This window comes from Muntiacus reevesi, chromosome 6 (assembly GCF_963930625.1).
Source record: "Muntiacus reevesi chromosome 6, mMunRee1.1, whole genome shotgun sequence".
Taxonomy (NCBI): domain Eukaryota; kingdom Metazoa; phylum Chordata; class Mammalia; order Artiodactyla; family Cervidae; genus Muntiacus; species Muntiacus reevesi.
In genome coordinates this window covers 71,958,416-71,976,094 of record NC_089254.1, presented here as the reverse complement: position 1 = coordinate 71,976,094, position 17,679 = coordinate 71,958,416, and the positions used below count along the sequence as shown (strand labels likewise).

Here is a 17,679-nt window from a genome sequence, read left to right as displayed (position 1 = left end):
ACGTGAGACAGAGCTAGAGGTGGAGTTGGGTGTGCAGCCCCTGGGCTCCTGCATGGGACCCCCATGTTCTGCCCTCCATCCAAAGCACACTGACTTTACCCTCCTGGCTCCTCTCTTCCAGCCTTGAGATGTGACCATGGTTCCCCAAACCCAAGTTGTACCCAAAGACAGAGGGCAATGAGTTCAGATGGAAGACCCTGCTCTTGTTCACGGGAGCCAGGGTCATATCTCAGACAGGCTGTGATAAATTGTGGAGGAGAGAAGGGGCCTGGGGCTTGGGGCCAGGCAGGGGGTGGGCCAGGTGGACATGAGCAGTAGTGCCCAGGGGGCAGGCCAGCATTACAGGCCCACGCTGTGCTCCCCGCACCCCCAGGCCTCACCTGGGCCCAGGTGGAAAAGCCATCACAGGGTAGGGTGGTGATAGGAATCTATATTTGGGAGCACATGCCTCCCCACATAACCCTGACGTGGAACCAGATGGAGGTCGACCACTTCTGGGTTTCCCAATGCAAGCCCTGCTAATGTCCACTCCCTCTGTCACCAGCCAAGATTCTCAGGAGGCAAACAGCATAGGAACCAGACGGACACAGGGGAGAAGCTGGTGGCGGAGGTCCGGGGCAGGACTGAGGATGTTGGGAGGGGAAACTGGGAAGGTGGGGAAGGCCATGAGGGGTCTGCTCCAAGGGAAGAGAAGTGAAAGCAGGAAATGGACAGAGGCAGTGGGGACACCCGGGCCTCCCCAGGCTGTCTGCACCCATCAACTCCAGCAACAAAGGTCAGTGCTAGTCCAAAGACAGTGGGGTGGGGATGGGGCTGAAGGGCTTTCTGTAGTCTTGACAACTGTTTCTGATGGCTCAGCAGTTAAAAGAATCCACTTGCAAAGCAGGAGACACATGAGATACAAGTCTGAATCCTGGGTTGGGAAGATCCCCTGGAGGAGGGCATAACAACCCACTCCAGTATTCATACCTGGAGAATCTCATGGACAGAGGAGCCTGGAGAGTTACAGTCCAAAGGGTCACAAAGAATCGGACATGACTGAACGACTAACACACACATTCACACCATTGATTTTATTCAGGTATGGTAAGGATGACAGATCAAGAGATAAGTGCCACAGAAAACAGAGACTCACAGACTCACAGATCCCAAGACAAAGGGACATGCCACAGCAGTAAGTGTCACACAGGGAAGCATCAAGGGCCAGTTGTAAGGGGAATGGAGGAAAGACGGAATGAACAACTGCCTTTACTATGGCTTCTGCTGGAAGGGGTGGGCAATGTAGACCAGCAGGCTCAGGACTGGCTGGTGTGAATAATTTCCTTGGGCTCTGGGAGCATCAGGATGTCCTGAATTGCCTGACCCTGCGGTGATTAGGGCAGGGAGTGGTGGAACAGGGTATGAGAATCTGATAGAAAAGGTGGCTGGGGGTGGGTTGTAGGCTCTGCATTGGTTGGTTTGCAAATATAAAAGACACAATTGCTGGAGAGTTGTTCACTCTCTCTAGGAATTGGTTAAACCTCAGAGGGCTAACCCTCCAGGGCCAACAAGGCCCCAGGATGTCAAAAAGGCTCAGAACACTGAGAGTAAAAGTCATTGTTAATGAATCTTCAGGCCTCAGGAACCTCTGGTGATGCAGCTTCCAAGTCCAGGCAACGGGGGCTAAGATCCTCTTTGCTTCAGGAAAACCAAGCAAGCAGAGAACAAATCAGCCCAAAGAAAGCTGGGCAGCAATCAGGACGGTGTCTGCCCTGGTGAACGGGGTCACAAGAGCACACAGATGACTGTCAGTCAGGGCTGAGCAGGCACTAGGATCCAGTGTGGTCATGAAAGGGCAGGTTTGAGATGTGGATGCACTGCTTACATCAGCACTGGCACTGGAAGCAACCAAATGATGGGCTAGTTACCCTCAGGAGGCTGCTTCTCTTCTGTTGTCCTTATTAGGACATCTCCTTCTACTCCGAGGTGAGCTGCAACTCTGCCTTCTGTGCAGACCCCATCTCATCCTCGTTTTAGCTCTTTGAGCTCCCAGCCTGGGACCCCAGTACCAGACGCATCATGCCCTCAGCATCCCTCACTCCTGGCACGCAATTCCATAACCTGAGAGGGGTCCTCCTTTCATACTGAGCTCCTCAGCAGTTTGGTTTGGGGGTTCTGCCAATACTGCAGAGACTCTACTCCATGTAGAAACTCACAGAGGTATTCGCACCCCTCCTTTTTCCTTATTTGATGATCACAAGTGTGATCATTCAATACATGAATGAGGAAACTGAGGTCCAAAGATTGGGGATTTGCTGAGTTTCTTGATGGCAAGAAACTGGTGGCTTCACTGGTTGCTCAGACAGTAAAGGATCTGCCTGTAATGCAGGAGTTCTGGGTTTAGTCCCTGGGTTGGGAAGATCCTCTGGAGAAGGGAATGGCTACCTATTCCACTATTCTTGCCTGGAGAATCCCATGGACAGAGGAGCCCAGCTGGCTACAGTTCATGGGGTTGCAAAAGAGTTGGACACAACTGAGTGACTAGCACACTTTTGATGCTGGTGTTGTGAAGATTGACAGCTGCATTTTCGATGAAGCACTTTCTCCTTGGTCTGCATGGTCCATGCCTAACCCTTCCCAATAGGCCCCTAATCCTGGACACCCCAGAGCTGTGACGCCTATGCATTTGCTTCCAGAGGCTGGAGCAGGGATTCTTAACCTTTGCTTGAGAAGTAAATTTGCTAGAGAATTTTCTCCTGGGAAGAGAAACAGAGACAGTGACAAAAATAGGTAGAGATCAAGACAGAGACACAGGCTGAGACAGAGACCCTCTTAGATATGATCCAGGCCCCTCATGGAGGAGGGGTCCAGCACACAGGCTGGAGCGGTGAGCACGACCCCCGGGGCCTCACTAAGGAGCTGAGGGACTCTCATGAACAAGGGCCTGCTGGGCCGCAGGCAGAGAAAGGCTTTCTCAGCGAGGAAGAAGGATGTTGTTGGAGCAGAACAATGGATTCTAGTGACCTTGAAACGTCTTCTTTGACAACTAAAGTTCCGGTGGGCCTGCCCTGTCCCATCGGAGGCCCTCTGCTGAGCGCCCTTGTTATCTGATCTTCCTGTGAAAGTCTGGGGGCCCCTGAGCCAGTGTGGAGGCTTACATAATTGGGTTTTAGAAAGGAAAGCTTTGTCCTGGGAGGTAATGAGGACTCACCCACAAGGAGGCAGGCCATCCCTCCTTTCCTGGTGGCTGAGGGATGAACGGGCCAGGGGACTGGGGGACAAAGGCCCATTCACAGCACAGTCTCCACCGCGCTTCTTGGATAACCAGGACACTGACCTCAGAGTTCTAGCACCGTCGTCCTGCCCTGGCTCCAAGACCCCGGGCCCAGCACCCACTGCCCTTCTGAGTGTAGGCTTCAGTGTGATGCTGCAGCTGGGGGGTCAAGACTACTTTTCTCTGGTGGAAACAGTGTGTGAGTGTGTGGCTGTTTCTTTATTCAGAAATGATCTTACAGACAGGTCCTCAGCCACTGAATGACTGGCTTTGCCACTTAGGGTCAGCCCAGCATCAACCTCTGGGGCTCTGGAACTTTCTACATCATCACCAGGTGTACACTTTGCAGCAGGGCCAGGGGAGGACCAACAGTGTTTGGTTTTAACCTCTCACCCCTGAGCCTTTTCACCCCCACAGTGTTTCCTGGCCTTTCTCGCTCTGTTTTCATGAGAAACCCCATTCACCGTAGGCCCTCTATGCCAACAGCAGTCACGACCCATGTCCTTCCAGGAATCAACGTGACTCTGGGTTCTTGCACTTGGAGCAATGTTCCTGACGAGTGAGAGTCTGTAACCCTCCAGGATGACTGTGGTCTTGCCTTCAGTTGTTGGATCACAACTATAATACACCAGCCGTGTGTAGTGTGGTGTTTATAATAAGCATCTGGAGAAGTTAAGGGAGCATCTAGCCCGGCCCTGCCCACCTGGGACTCCCGAGGCTCACATTTATCCTCCTGCTTTCTCTTGGGACATCCTTTCTCTGGAGTACCCATCCCCATCCTCGTGTGCAAGCTTGGATCCTTGGAGAGAGCGAGAAGAGCTCGCTGTTTCCTTCTCACCCAGTGGCTTGTGTGACCAGGATCATTTCCATCCTCATAGCAAATGCTCTCACTCTTCCCTTTTGTGCAGGTGTGAAGTCACTCAGTCCTCATAGCAGCCCACACAGGGGAAGGTTGATACCATCCTACATACGTTCCTCGGTGTGAGAACCAAGGAAACAGTTCACCGACCTTTGGGGCCGCCACATGCAGGGGGTGGAAAGCTGCCCTCCCCAGATGTGTCCTCAGTCCCACGCCCCTCCCCCCATGCAGAGGTGTTACTAGTCACCTCAGAGACAAGAGTTAGGGAGAAAAAGAGTTCTTAAACACTTTGAGAAAAGAAAACTTTGGAAATAAAGTAGCAGGAAATTAAAGGAAATCTCAGAAGGTAAGGAAAGGTGTCACAGTGCTCCATCTAAGGGGTGAGCACAGGTTATGAAGTTTCAGGTCTGAGAAATTGACTTTGTTCTTTTTTTTTTTTTTGTATTAATTACTTTTATTTATTTATTGGAATATAATTGTTTTACCTTGTTGTGTTAATTTCTGCTGTATGACAAAGTGAATCAGTCATATGCACACACATATCCCCTCCTTTTTAAGCTTCCCTGCCACCCGACCTCCATCCCATCCATCTAGGTCATCCAAAACCACCGAGCGGAGCTTCCTGTGCTTTATAGCAGCCTTCGTTCTGATTGAGAGAAAGAGTCAAGACTTAGGCTTAGGGTTGAAAAAGCCTGGTGTTCCCCAGAAAGACAGCACTGAATTGATCTGCCTCCAGAGAAGGCTGTCATATCTGAGGCAGTCTGGCCCCACCTGACATCCTGGTTTTTTGTTTTATTGTTGTTTTTATTTTATTTTTATTGACTGATAGTTGACTTACAATGTTTTGCTCATTACTGCTTTACAGCAAAGTGATTCAGTTATACATATATATACATTCTTTTTTATATTCTTTTCCATTATGGTTTATCATGCATGCCTTGCTAAGTCACTTTAGTCATGTCCAACTCTTTGTGACCCCATGGACTGTAGCCTGCCAGGTTCCTCTGTCCACAGGATTCTCCGGGCAAGAATACTGGAGTGGGTTGCCGTGCCCTTCTCCAGGGGATCTTCCTGATCGCAGGGATTGAACCTGTGTCTCTCACTTCTTCTGAGTTGGCAAGTGGGTTCTTTATCACTAGCGCCACCATTGAATATGGTTCTCAGTAGGATCTTGTTGGTTACTTAATCCTGCCTGAGGGATAATCTGGTATCTGGTTTTTTGGATCCAATTGAAAAGGCTCTTCAGCTGCTCCATCAGTGGGTCCTGTGACATGTCTTGTGCTGAGTTCACGATTATCATTGTCCAGCATCTTTGAATCATCCCTTCTTCCTATGGTTCTCTCTCATTAGTATTGCCTGTGTATTTCACAAGAAAATGAATATTGTTCATTATACAGCTTTGTTAAAAATTGCATGTTTTTGCCGCTAAAGTTATGTATCCTTTCTAATACTTTCCGTTATGATTTTTTTTATCTGCCTTTAACATCCCAAGATTTCCATCTCTCTGGAAAACAATGGCTTTTCTGTCTTTAAATCCAGAGTTTTTCACTGTTCTCTGAGGAAGCTGCTCTTCTGTAATGACTGTGTCAACATTTCCATTGCCTAATATTTAATGAACATGTTTCATTCATCTGTTGCAATTACAGTCTTTTCTTTCCCTAAAAAACAACAACTAGGTTTTAATATAGAACAGTTATCCCATGATTATTAGAACCGTGTAGCACACTATTCTTGGAATATCCTTTCACAATTTTAGTGTCATATAGATTATCTGGGTCTCCAGAAATGAATTTTGTTGTTACTACTGAATTAGTTGAAGCACAACTCTTAGAAAATACCTGATGTGCCCCTTCCCCGAATCCCTGCCCCACAGGGATTTCTTATCCTCCAAGGTCGGTCGCTCCACCAGAGAAATATGATGGGAGAGGGAGGGTGTGGTTCCCTTAGCCTTTCTGAAATGTCTTTTCCCAGTGCTGTTTGATCTCTTCCTCTCATTCTATACAGCTGGATAGTGATCTGCTTCTTTTTTTCTGTCACTCAAAAATAAAACAGCTTGATGTGATGGGAGCCCTCTGAACACCAGACAGTCCTCCAAGAGCACCAGGATATAGGCTGTGAGTCCCACATGTTTACTGGATGGATGTAGAGGAAGATGTTACTGTGTTTATGAATAAGATCTCCCTCTCCTCCATGCTGGAATTGCTGGGAGGAGACGGGGAATCTTAGAGTAAGTGTTAAAAGAGGACTTGCCTCTTCTGCAAACTGGGAGGGGGACTATTGGGCCTCTGGGTTTGTGGAAGTCTCCCTAGAAGAGGCGAGATTTCTCAGAATAGATATTTTCATGGTAGGGGACTTTGGAGGTGGGTACCCATCATCTGAATTTAAATTAAGCTATAGTTTGCCAGGAACAGAGGTGTAATTTCCCAGGTCACCATGCTTCTTAGCTCCGTTTAAATGAACTGAAACCTTTTTGCTCGTGTGCATCATTGATCATGTGACAAAATGACTCTGACCAGGTCACTCCTGCGCTGGGAAATGAGAATTGTTCTCAAAGTAGGAATTAGAGCCAGGAGGACCTGTAGTCTCTGCAGCATCTTGTTCCCCCACTCCCAGGTCATGTCCTTCATCTTTTGTGGAGGTCCCCTCAGTCCTCCTCAGGCTCTGCCTAGCCCCTGCCAGGTCCCCTCTGCTCAAAGTCTCCTGCTAACATGTGCCTGCCATCTTCACATTTCAGAAGGCTCTTTTCAGAGATGCCTTGCCCACCTACCCTCTGTCACTAACCCTTACCCTTGCCAAGTGCTCACTCCCTTCCTAAATTTCCCTTCCTTCATGGATTTCTTCCTTGAATCTACCTGGTTTCCTGTCCTCTATACATTTCAGATATTAACCTCATTTACTGTCTGTCTCACCTACTAGAATGTGAGCTTTAGGAAGGTGGGGACTGTAGTCTCTTGCTTTCTGAAGTATCCTCAGCACTGATTACCTTGCCTGGCATGTAGAAGGTGAAAACAGGTGTTCCCCGTAGCGTCTGTGTGATGCCTCTGTCCCTCAACATATCTGTGACCCTAGAGCGCACCCTGACCCACCGTCCCACATGTCCAACTCTTGTCCTTGTTGGCCTCTGGTGGAAGTGAACCAAAGTGTCACAGTCTGGCCCCTCTCCTTCCAACCAGGAGTAGCTGACTGTAAGCACAATGGCAGAAGGACCTCCATGACCTTTTAGGTCGATTATGAGGCTGCCTGGACTTTACCTTCATCAGAGGTGACTTGTTCTGCACCTGGAACCACACAGATCACAGGGGGTGTGCACTGACCCTAGTAATTGGACAGGCCCACTGATGTCTGAGCTGGCCAGTAGCCCTGAGGGCACTGCCCATGTACAGATGGCAGAAAGTAAGCCCGATGGCCTTCCCTCCCTCTTTCCCCTACCATTTCTTTAGTATCTGAGCTGCAAAGTCAGGAAATCAGTAGGGTTTCTATGGGAACCAAGTGAACAGGAAGTGCCAAGGAAGAAATTGTGTTGCTACTGGTGATAAATTTCATGAAATTCATGAAATTACTAAAGGGGCAAGTGAGAACCTGGAGCTTGCTCAATCTGAGAGGTTCAGCGCCTCCCTACTAGCTCTCCAGGCCTGGCTCCTGCCTGCCAGGTTCCCATGAGGTTGCTGTCAACCTCAGAGTAGGGGTACTCTTACCAGTACTTCTAACCCCCAATCTGTGAGGTTGTCTGACTGCAGAAGATGAAGGAGCCATCCATGAAGTCAGAGGGATGGAGAGAAGGGCACAGGTGGGCTGGAGGCAGAGTCACGGGCATGGGCCTTACAGGGAGATGAGGGGAAGGTGGCAGTGGAAACTGCAGAGAAGCCATCATCTTAATTTTCCTGAAAAATACTGGTTCAGAATAAGGGGCACCAGTTGTGGTGCAAGCCTAGGACTCCGACCCCAGAGCCTAAATGGGGTAGAGAGGATGGGTGGAAGGACAGCCACAGCCAGGGAGACCGATGGGCCTGAGTCCAGGGTGAAAAGCTGACTATTCCATGTTAGACCTGCATTAGGGCTTTCCCAATTTCAGCGACAATTCCACAACCACTTGCCAAGAGGGTACATTCGACCATTTCACAGATGAGGAGACTGAGGCACAAAGAGGATGACTGTGCTCAGGGTCACATAGATCCCAAGTGACTCCACAGGTGCAAAGCCCATTAGTCTGACAGCACTGATCTCTCTTCTTTCTTTGCTCTTTCATGCAGCTCTGCAGAGCGGTGCACAGAGCAAATTAATCAACACCTGTGCAAATGACTGAGCCCAGTGGGACTTGAGTGACAAAAGCACTGTCCTGAGGCACATAATTGGGAGTTGAACCCATTCCAAGAAGCAAAGACCTCCTCTGATGGCTTGAATCTGGGAAGATCATGTGGATGAGTTGACAATGAATATGAGCCTCGAGGGTGCACTGGGAATGAATGAGAAAAGAGATGTCCAGTTCCAGAAGCCCCATTATCCTTGATATTGTCAACTAAAACAAATGCACAACTTAAAAGTTGAGAATTATATTTTATTCAGCAAATAAAACTAAGGAATTAAGCCTAGGATACAGCCTTTCAAGTAGTTTTGAGGAACTGCTTCACAGAAGTAAGGGAGGAGTCAGGATATACAGAAATTTTTGCAAGCAAACAAACAAAAAAACAGGTTGTCAGAACATCAAATGATTCCTACTAAGTAAGAAAACCAGACATCTCAAGTTAACGAATTTAGCATTCTTCTATGTAGGGGAAAATTAAGGGTTTGGGCTCATAGAAATCATTCCTTTGATATGCACATCAGCTATCTGGGACCAGTGTCCTATGTTTTCCCATCCTGAGTCTCCTCAGGGTGCACCACCGGGGGTGCCTGCAGCAGCTGAGAGCTTGATGGCCGGCATCCTATTTCCATTCTGAGTTCCCTCAGGGAACAGCCTCAAAGCAAGCTATAATGTGATGGCTTGACGTCTGTAACAAGATATGGCGGGGGACATTTTTTCTTTCATTGACAATATTTAGTAGCATTTTATTGATTGCATAATTTCTCATATTTATTTTGTTCTCATGTATCTACACAGTGATTTTCATGGAGTGACACAGGTATGTGGACAGAACTGGGAATATGTATGATGGGCAAGGAGGACAGCAAGACATCTGGAGAGAGGATAGAGCAAAGGATCTGCAACTGCCTGGGGCTGGGCTGGCCTTGGCACGTGGAGAAGAGGAGATGCCATAACCCACAACCTGCAGTGAGAGCCCTCTAAGCCAGTGCTTTGAAAAGATGAATAAAAGTGAGAAATCTCTAGCTGGGAGGGAAGGAGAGATAGAGAGAGAGAAGAGAAACAGCAATAGAAATGAAAAAGGGGGCACCACTAGCGATCCAACAGACAGCAAAAAAGACATTCAGGGAATATTAGGAACAACTTACATCAGTAAATTTGACACACACTTGTCAAATGGAAGCATTCTTCAAATATCAAAAGATCCAAACTGGATTTTATTTTAGTAAATGATGAGGAGTCATTGAAAGGTGTTATTTTGAGGCATGTTTATATGAAGTCATCCAGGGAGCCCAGAAAGAGGTTTTTACCAGGGAGCCTGGTGACCCAGAAGGTTCATTGTGGGAGCGGGTTAAAGGTGGGAGGTCTGGAGGGAGAGAGGAGACCCTGAGAACATGTCAGCTGGAGAATGGTTTAACTGCTGCAGGGGACCTAGGGGCAGGAGCTCATGTGAGACATTTGGAAAAACAACAGTTCAGTGTTGGAGATAGGAGGGCTGACAGCTATTATCCAAATATGGAGAAATCAATAAGAAGTTGTCTCCTTAACACAGAAGAAATGTTGGCAGGGATGCATCAGTGCGGATGTTGTCAGCTCATCAGGCTGATGTTAGAGGAATGAGCGTCCTTGGAGAATGAAAGGAGATTTGGGGAGATAGATGCATGAGACACAAGAAAGCCAGGAGCCTATGGGGTCAGGAAAGTCAGGCAGAGGAAGTGTTTTCTTAAAAAGTGCTGCATCTACTGTGTCAATAGCTGTTGAAAGTCCTGATATACTAAAGATGAAAAATATCCCATTAGTTTAATAAAGTTGAATTTATTAGTGATCCTGATGAGAACACTTCCACTGGAAGAAGGAGAATATAACCTAATGGGATAAAGAGTGAAAGGACAAAACTCTGAGACAGAGAACGTAAAAAAATTCTCTCATGGGTTTTCAATGTAAAGGACAAAACAGTGGTGCAAAGGAAGATAATATTTAGATCATGTTACTACTCTGATGGGAGAGAAGAATTGTTTCAAAAGTGAGGGAGGATATAGGTCTTATGATGCTGTTTGTAACTGCTTATTAAATATTAATGGGATTGAATTGGAAATTTTTTACAGAAATCAAATATGCATAAATGAAGTGTTTTTTTTTTTTTTTTAGATCCTGGGATGCCCTACTTAATCGCAATATGGGGTGAATTCTGCAGCGTGAAACATCTCTTATGGAAGGACTAAGCCCTGTGTTGTCTTTCTCTTGGAGCCACTTGTCCTCCACCTGACAGAGCGTGGCCCACTGTGATGGCAACCCAGGTTGGCCCCTCTGGTTGGTAGCCAGGTTAGCTTGCAAATGCTTCAATACATTCTCTCTATAGGAAACTCGAAACAAAAGGTCAGACAGGAACCTGAAGTTGTTCTTAGCATCAAGGAATGTCTGGATGAACACAGGCATTTTCCAAAAGCTCATTTTACAGTGATTAAGACATTTCTTGAGAGAAGGTCTAGAATTTAGAAATCTTTTGGCATTTCTGGCGTAACAGAGCTTTTTCCATTCAGAAGTTCTTCCACTGCCTCATTATTTTTAAAATAAATGTTTATGGAAAGACATTGTTAAAGAAAACCAGAGCTTAGCAATTATTTCTATCCTGATTCTTTCCCCTTAATTCCTTAAGATTTTAGGTTGGACCTACTCACATATTTTCAATATTGATCAGTATCGCTTGTCAATGATTCTCATTTCCACTTGAAGTCAATTTTAATCTGTATCAAGCATTTGAGGGACTTTGGTTGACAGTGCTGGGAAAAGAATATAACTTACTCCTTACTCTCCTTCCATCTTCCTTTGTTAAATATTTACTGAAAGCAACAGTGTAGGGAGAACTGTGCTACTTGATGGAGATTCAAAGATTCAAAGATGACTCCTGTACACGTGCTGCCCTTTAGGCTTTCATAGCCCAAATGGAAGACAGTCACAGAAACAAATGATGACCACTACTAAGATCATAGGAGCAATAATGAGCTCCTTCTATCCAGTGAGTGCCAGGCTATCTGCAAGCACTGTATGTGGATTGCTCCCTCACCACCAAAAGCGCTTATCATGACTCCCCTGCTATATCTCAGATGAGGAAACTGGAACTCAGAGAAGTGACACTTCCAGGCTGTCACAGGGCTGATGAGTGACAGATGTGTGGGCCGCATTAAGCAGAATGACCCAGAGCTGAGCAGAGGGGGGAGCCTGGTTGAGGTGACACCAGGGGAAGTCCGTAAGAGGTAATAAGGAATAAGCCCAGAAAACAGGGGCTCAGTCAGGTATTCTGATAAGCAGGAACCAAGTGATGGAAGGCCTGGCAGGGGGGGCATGGGTGGGGAGGGGACATCATGTGAGTTACTGCTCACATGAGTTACTGCCGGGAAGCCAGAGAGGAAGGGGGGTGACTGAGGAGAATGGAGAGGTGTCCAGGGCATAGGGGTTTGTCAGGAAGATGGGATGTAATCTTGCAGGCAGTGGAGGATACCTGGGTAGGGGAGGGCATGCTGCTCAGATATTCCTTTACAAAGAGCATTATGGATGCTCCGCAGAGATCAGCCCCCAGGACAAGGAGGCAGGCTAGTGCAGGGTCTCTGTGGGCTGATCAGTCTGGGGCCGGTGTCCTAGGTTGGGAAGGGCAACCGGCAAACACTTGGAAAGGAACAATGATGCAGCTTGGGGAAAGCTTGCTTCTGGAAGGTGAGGTAGGAATGAGCCAGGAGTGTCTCTCAAATTTCCTGTTTGAGTTCTTGCTCTTTCCTTTTTTCTATTTTATTTAATTTTCATGATAACTCCCTTTTACATGTGGAGGTCTAGTCAAAGGGAGTTTCTGCTCACGGAAAGAGGGGTCCTCTCTGAGCACACTCCAGCTTCAGTGTGACCCCATGGCAGTGAGAGGGTGGGGACCCCTGCCCAGGATGCCACATTGGGGTCCAGGTGACAGGTGTCACAGGCAGAGCCTTTTACAAGGTCTTTGGAGGCTGGACTCTATAATTTTTTTTTTTAATTTCATGGTGCACATGTTGCCTGAGAGCTTGTTGTCTCTTTTGATCTTCTCTTTTTGATACAAACCTAATTCTGTTTATGCACAAGGACTCTTCAACACTTGAAAACAGTGACTTGGGTCTATGTCTCTCTGCAGCGAACTTTCTCACCTCCACTGCTGCTCTCTTCCCCTTGTAATTTCACTGGAAAGCCACCTCCTCCACCCAGAGCCCATGCTTTCCCTGCTGCAGACAGGGATACAAAGATATCATTTTTTCTTCCTTGTTTCTTTGGTTTTGCTTAGTGCATATATATGGAATCTAGAAAAAGAATATCAATGAACCTGTGTGCAGGGCAGCAAAAGAGACATAGACATGAAGAACAAACTTTTGGACCCAGCCACAGAAGGAGAGGGTGGGATGATTAGAGATAATAGCATGGAAACATACACAGTACTATATGTAAAATAGTCAACTTATAGTCACAAAGCCAGTGCTCTGTGACAACCTAGAGGGATAGGGTTGGGAGGGAAGTGGAAGAGGGGTCAAGAGGGAAGGGACGCATGTATACCTATGACTGATTCATGTTGATATATGCAAAAACCATCACGATATTGTAATTAAATTAAATAAATAATTTAATTAAAAAATTAAAAAGATTTTTAAAAATTAAAAAAAAAATGCTGCTTTCTACCCTTAAAATGTACTAACAATTTACCAACTTCCAAATCCAGCACACAGTGTTGATTTCAGTTAGGGCTGATTTCAATGGCAGAAGGGACCTTGTGGGAATCTTTAATGGACATCATATTTGGGAGAAATCTGCTGGTGGGTTTTCCCTTATGTAATCAAGATTCCAGTGCAAATCTAGGCCTGGGAGAATTCCATCCATGGTGGACTGTATGAGCTATAGATGGAAATGAGCAGGTTTCATTCAAATCTGAATCCTCAGAACCCATGTCGTAACCAGAGAAAAAATGGAATTCCACAGAAACATGCCTAATAAAAGGAAACAACAGTAACATTACAGTGGGAACACCTGTAGACTCACCTTTAACCAGGTGATTGAGTTTACATCATAGTGACAACTTGTGTTGACATCACAGACCCCAATATACTCTGATGGGAGGGGAATGTTGCCACTGTCATTACCTCCAAATTCATATCTCAGTCTAATCATGAGAAAACACCAGACAGACCCAAACTGGGGACATTCTACCACATGCCTGACTGGTACTCTTCAAGAGTGCTGAGGTCAGAATAAATGAGGAAAGGCAGAGGGCTGACCACAGATGAGGGACGATGCTGAGCTTCCACGGAACCCCTGTTCCCAGAAAACCACGCTCCCACCTGTGTATTCTGAGATAAGGCTCGCCTCCACCCTTCTGTGATGATTATGATTCTCTGTCCACCTGCCTCTAGAAGACCCCTGATTCCATTCTCTTTTTAGACAGACCTCCTTAATGCACGTTCTCTCATTGCCATTGCCAGGATAAGGTCATCTTAATTATCTGGTGCATTTTTTTGTCTTTCCAAAGACTGAGGAGTCATGAGAATTCCCTGCTGTCCAGTGGTTAGGACTCCTTGTTTCCAATGAAGCGGGCAAGTGTTCAATCCCTGGTTAGGTAACTACGATCCTGCAAGCTGTGTGTATGGTGTGGCTGAAAAAAAGGAAATGACTAAGGGGTCATAGCTACATATAATGGGATAGGATATCCTAAACAGATGATTGGTTTCATGGGATGACTGAGGAAATCTGAATAAAGTCTGTAGTTCAATTAATTTTGTCTTACCACTGTTAATGGTTTAGCATTTTGTAATGCTTTATTGTGATTATGTAACATGTTGACAATAGGGAAAGCTGGGTGAAGGTAAACAAAACTCTCCTTAGTATCTTTATAGTATTTGGTGTGTCCAAAATTATTTGGGAAAGCATTTTTAGAGTTCTTATTAATGGCTAAATAAATGTCTACTAGTATTTCTGTCTTAGCTATAGCCTGCATGAATGCTTGGTTGCTTCAGCTGTGTCTGACTCTTTTATATACATATATATACACTCACACATACATCCTACATATGAAAAAAAGAGAGAAAAAGATAGAGACAGAGATAAAGGGAGAAAAATGGCAGGGGGTGGGGGATGAAATGAAGAGATACATATTTTAAAGAATTAGCTCACATGATTGGGGGGATAGCAAATCTGAATTCTGTGAAGCAGGTTGGGAGGCTAGAAATTCAGGGAAAAGTTATTGTTTGAGTCTGAACTCCACCAGGCTGGAAACTCAGAGAGGGTTTCTATGTGGCAGTCTTAACATAGAGTTTCTTCTTTGGGAAACTGTCTTTGCTCTTAAACAGTCTTTGCTCAAATGATCGGATGAGGCCCAATGACATTATTGAGGGTACTCTATGCTATTAAAACTCTATTGAATTTAAATGCTAATTATCTCTGATAAATACCTTCACAGCAACATCTAGACAGGTGTCTGAACAAATGACTGGACATTGGCCTGGTAAATTTGACACCCACACTTACTATTACAGTTCATCTCACACTGAAAGTAATCACAGCTACCATTGTAACATGACACAGGCTGTGCTGTGCTGTGATTAGTTCTCAGTCATGTCCAGCTCTTTGTGACCCCATGGACTGTGGCCTACCAGACTCCTCTGTCCAGGGGGATTCTCCAGGCAAGAACACTGAAGTGGGTTGACAAGCCCGTCTCCAGGGGATCTTCCCAAGCCAGATATCAAACTCAGGTCTCCCACATTGCAGGCGGATTCTTTACCATCTGAGCCATCAGGAAAGCCCAAGAATACTAGAATAGGTAGCCTATCCCTTTTCTGGGGGATCTTCCCAAGCCAGGAACTGAATCAGGGTCTCCTGCATTGCAGCCAGATTCTATACCAGCTGAGCTACCAGGGACGCCTATGATACAAGATAGGAAGGGCCAAGCTGTCCAGAGGAGTCTCATTCTCTGCTATGGAGCCTAAAGATATTGTCTTTGAGGTCAGGACTGAATCAGAAGGAGGGATGTGGTTTAAGGCTCCATTCCTATTTGACATCACTGGCCTGTATTAAATGCATGATTTTCTGAGTCCATACTTATTTTATTGGAAGGGTATGAAAGGGGTTATGAGCAGTAAACTGGATAACATGACTTATGGAACGTCATCAAACCTCAACCTTACTTTTATCTGTCACTGTGATTTAGTAGTAGTCAGTATGAGAGATTTCCCCCAAGCTGCTAGATAAAAACTGAAGTCAGATCTAAGCATTTTTTCCTGACTCCTTGAAAGAAGTAGAGAATTTAATGTTAATTTTAATTTGTAAAAGAGATTCTCAAGTCAGAAATTATTCTCCAAGTCAAAAAGAATTATTAACACTTTGATCTTTAACCAAAGTTAAGATTTTTCTCCCCAGCAAAGCAGCCTGAGAAGGGCCAGTTAGTGAGTCATCACTAGCAAGTCTATAGGTTGACAGCAGTAAATACGCTTTATGTTCTAAAAATATCATTTGAAATATTTATTATACAGCTGCGCACAAAGCAGGTATTTATTCCCTGTAAGATTAGCATCACCTCCTAGAAGCCAAATAAGAAAGTGTTCTCAGGAGAAGGGAATGATTGTGTGTCAGACATGGCCCATGAAATGAAAACTGAGTTGGTCACTGAATTTAGCAATGTTCCATCGTTTGCGGCCTATGTAAGAGTAATTTTGGTGGCCTGTTGAGAACAATTGGACTGTTAATAAAAAATGAGAGGTGAGGCATTACATTTGGTGGAATAGAAGAACTGGCGTGTCCTCTTAAAGGAAAAGCAGAGAAATGGGGAGATAGCCATCACAGAAAGTTGAATTGTGTGTGCTCTGTGGGTGTGCACCTTTATATGGGTTTAAAGATGTGAACCCCATAGCTTGGTTGGTAAAGAATCTGTCTGTAATGGAGGAGATCCCAGTTTGATTCCTGGGTTGGGAAGATTCACTGTAGAAGGGAAAGTCTATCCACTCCAGTACTCTGGTCTGGAGAATTCCATGTTATACAGTTCATGGGATTGAAAGAGTTGGACATGACTGAGCGAGTTTCACATTTGTTTTCAAAGATGTGAAAGATACCATGATTTTATGCTGATGATAATTACATAGAAGAGAGTGTATATAAAACAACTGGTCCTGTAGAAGAGAGGAGAGAATTGCTGGTAGGTGTCTAATTAGGAGGATGGGATGTGGTGCTGGTTGAAAGAGAGAGAAAGGATCTGTGACCACAGGAAGGGGGCAGAGCTGCTGCTGCTAAGTCGCTTTAGTCGTGTCTGATTCTGTGAGACCCCATAGACAGCAGCCCACCAGGCTCCCCCGTCCCTGGGAGTCTCCAGGCAAGAACACTGGAGTGGGTTGCCATTTCCTTCTCCAATGCATGAAAGTGAAAAGTGAAAGTGAAGTCATTCAGTCGTGTTCAACTCTTAACGACCCCAAGGACTGCAGCCCACCAGGCTCCTCCGTCCATGGAATTCTCCAGGCAAGAGTAGTGGAGTGGGGTGCCATTGTGGGTTCAAATGTGGTGCAGGAGACTGTGGATGTCCCCCTGGGAGTTCTCCTCTGATTGTTTAATTTATCAAATGATAGCCCAAGGTATTTGGAGAATTAATTAAGTGGGAAATCCTGTCATGATGACAGGGCAGCAATAATTCATGGATCAACCCCCATCTCTATCTGAAGCAATAATTCATGGATCTGGTACAGTAGGCCCCTCCTCAACCCCAGGGTCAAATTAAGAGGACAGACTGACTTCCCTGCTTTTGTCTGGGACTTGGTCGCCTGTCTCAGGAGACTTTTCAACTCTGGCGAAATGGGATGACTGGTCACCATAGCAGAGTTCTTCTCGTCATCACCATTGAGACTGTCCTCTCCCTTGGTGGGGAGAGGGTGAGCTGCTTCCGAAGCAATCCTCTGCATGAAGTTCTCCCCATCTGCACTCTCATTTGTAGCATCAATATAAATTTCAAAAACTGAAAGTGTTAGTTTCTCACGTGTTCAGCTCTTTGTGACACCATGGACTGTAGCTTGCCAGGCTCCTTTGTCCATGGAATTCTCCAGGCAAGAATACTGGAGAGGGTAGTCATTCCCTTCTCCAAGGGATCTTCCTGTCCCAGGGATGGAACTCAGATCTCCTGCATTGCAGGGAGATTCTTTACCACTTGAGACACCAGGAAAAAGTACATTTCCAAAAATGCATTGTTTAAAATTAAAAATATATATGATATAAGGATAATTTAAAATA

General features: G+C 45.7%; 1 long non-coding RNA gene across 1 annotated transcript; it reads left to right on the top strand.

Moving 5' to 3' along the window:
* Nucleotides 1-8,389: 8,389 nt before the first annotated feature.
* On the top strand, nucleotides 8,390-10,862 carry LOC136171142 (uncharacterized). The gene is made up of 3 exons (XR_010663762.1): nucleotides 8,390-8,652; nucleotides 9,211-9,423; nucleotides 10,561-10,862. It is a non-coding gene; the product is annotated as an uncharacterized lncRNA (long non-coding RNA).
* Nucleotides 10,863-17,679: the final 6,817 nt, after the last annotated feature.